Raw genomic sequence first — 2,500 nt, forward strand, 5'->3', positions numbered from 1 at the left:
GAGAACGAAGGACGAAAACTGTGGGTTGCTCTAGCCTTCCCAGCGGCCTGAGCACAGCGCAACGAGGCTTACACAGATTCCGACGTGCTACTCTTTAACGCGGGATCGGCTAGTCAGCGACAAACCTGTGGCTCCTCCTGGCTCCTCTTATACACACACATACACACTCACATACATACACGCACACACATACACGCAAATTGTCCCGGCAAGTCCACCACTACCACCATCATCATCATAGGTTCCATCTCAACAACCCCTCCCCCCCTTACAATTCCACATCACCATCCGACGTCATCACCATCATGTTCATCTCGAAACAAAACGACTTTACATCGAAAATAACCATTTCGCAACATTCGAGGGGAAGGGATTCGAAATTTTAAATAAGGATTTTGAGTGGGGGTGAAAGGAGGGAGAATAGGTTGGAGGTGTCTCACTTCTGTTTGCTTGTGTTTGTTCATGCATAGGGTGCGTGCTTAACGTAGGACCATGTTCTTTTGAAATATAGACCTATTACATCACGAACTTGGTTGCGATAGATACTTTTACAAGAAGGCTTTATGCATAGTCCGAGAACGACATTTTAAACTTTCATTGTAGATTCAGTTTTTATTTTTTATACAAAGTAAACTATTATTTAGAGCGAATGAAAGGAAAGTTGACCGTAGCCGATTGTGCCAGTAACCCGTAGAAAAAGACCAGGTAGCCATTTTCAAGCTCGGGCTAACTTTGGGTTTAAAATTATGAAATCCGTATCATTGTTAATTAGTTTAAGATATTCTAATCTGCCAAGGGTCGAGTACATGACGACTGCTCGGGCAGTTGTGGTTATACAAAGGAAAAAAAAAAAACTATTTGAATGTATCAGCTGTTCTGTTTAAGCCTTAAGGCTATGTTAAAAAAAAAACATAGAACTGCCATGACTTTGCAGAAGGCGTTTGTTCCCACCATCACCCCCTCCACCCCCGACCCGAAGTTCATAATCGGATAAATGTATAGTGAATTGCTTATTGTGCATTATATGATTTATCTCTAAAGCTTTTCACGACAGCCCAATACTTTGACATAAGTATATTTGCTTTGACACCAGCATGACTTCAAAACGGAGAAATTCTAAATAACAATCACGACCGGTTAAACTATTTGGAGGATTGGACGGGGACAGTGGAATATTGTCTCTTGAGAGAAGAGAAAAAAAAATCGGTAACGTCGTTAGGCCTAATTATTCTGCTAAAGAATCGTCGAGGCGGGCTAGCTCTTGGATTTAGGGGTCAGGATTTGCCCTCTTTTTTTTTTTTTTTTTTTTTTTCCACTTTGTTATTCAAATTACGTTTCCTCTCTCATTACCTTTCTCTAACGTATATCGGTTATTTCTTCTGCCATCTGCTGCTCTGGCTCGATACGAAACGTCTTGAATTTTCATAGCCCGAATAATTTTTTTTTTTTTTTTTAAACTTGCCTCCAAGTGCTAAGATTTAATCGACAAACCAAAGACATTTTCCTTACATTTGAACCTGCAGAGTAAGCATAGTGATTTCAAACTCATATAGTCATTAGACCAAATGTCAAGCCAGAATCGATCGCATCGCACTAGGCTAAACTGTATTTCAGAATATTCTTGCATGGATTTTGTCTTCGTGTATCACTTCGTGTACTGGTGCGGGACAGTTATCTACTGCCAGTAATGTACTAACCAAAAGAATATTGTGATGCAACGTAAGACCCAAATGAAGCTGTTATTTTAGATGACATTAATGTTTTTATTGATGTATTTCTCACCAACTGATTATTTTGTCACCACGACGAAAGAGGGAGAGGGAGAGAGTTGACGAATTACTCCTATCGCCTGGAATGCCTTACCGGTAACCTCTGCTTTGTTTTCCCGCACTTCCCCCCCTTCGCAACCACCTCCTACCCCCTCCCCCTTTCGCTTTCTATTTTCTTCAGGTAGTCGGTTGGTCCTCACCTGCGAGACCATATATATATATATATATATATATATATATATATAATATATATATATAAATATATATATATAATATATATATATATATATATATATATATATATATATATATATATATAATATTAATTTCATAATAAAGCTGGTTTTCCTAAAAGGGTTGTCTCGGAGAATGGGAAATACAACACCGTCATATTCATACTTTAATGCTGTTCTGTGGATGAGCCGCTAGTGCAATAAACTTCCGTAGCATTCCCCACTTCGCACAGCCCACAGGAAATCATTACTGGAATAGGATATATATATATATATATATATATATATATATATATAATATATATGTGTGTGTGTGTGTGTGTGTGTGCGTGTGTCATGATAGGATCCATTACGCAGTTGTCAAATTATTAGATAAAGTTTTGAAGAAGAAAAAAAAAGAAAGTGTTCATGATGTATGTTATCCCGTTTCTATCCTTTTCTTGGTTATCTTTTTCTCTTCTTTACGATCGTTTCAGTAGTCGTGTAAATTGTAGGTAG

General features: G+C 38.2%; 1 protein-coding gene and 1 long non-coding RNA gene across 7 annotated transcripts in view; one reads left to right on the forward strand and one right to left on the reverse strand.

Moving 5' to 3' along the window:
• Positions 1–88, reverse strand: part of LOC135201795 (serine/threonine-protein kinase tousled-like 2) — a 218,805-nt gene extending 218,717 nt beyond the window's left edge. For 2 of the 6 annotated variants that reach the window (XM_064231057.1, XM_064231058.1), the window contains exon 1: positions 1–87. This exon is cut by the window's left edge and continues 400 nt beyond it. The gene's annotated coding sequence lies outside the window, so the exon portion shown is untranslated. The other 4 variants (XM_064231053.1, XM_064231054.1, XM_064231059.1 and 1 more) reach the window with 4 other exon arrangements.
• LOC135201800 (uncharacterized) overlaps positions 1–2,500 on the forward strand; it is a 91,285-nt gene that overhangs the window by 1,781 nt on the left and 87,004 nt on the right. The gene's annotated exons all lie outside the window — the stretch shown is intronic.

The sequence above is a fragment of the Macrobrachium nipponense genome, chromosome 28 (assembly GCF_015104395.2).
Source record: "Macrobrachium nipponense isolate FS-2020 chromosome 28, ASM1510439v2, whole genome shotgun sequence".
Taxonomy (NCBI): Eukaryota; Metazoa; Arthropoda; class Malacostraca; order Decapoda; family Palaemonidae; genus Macrobrachium; species Macrobrachium nipponense.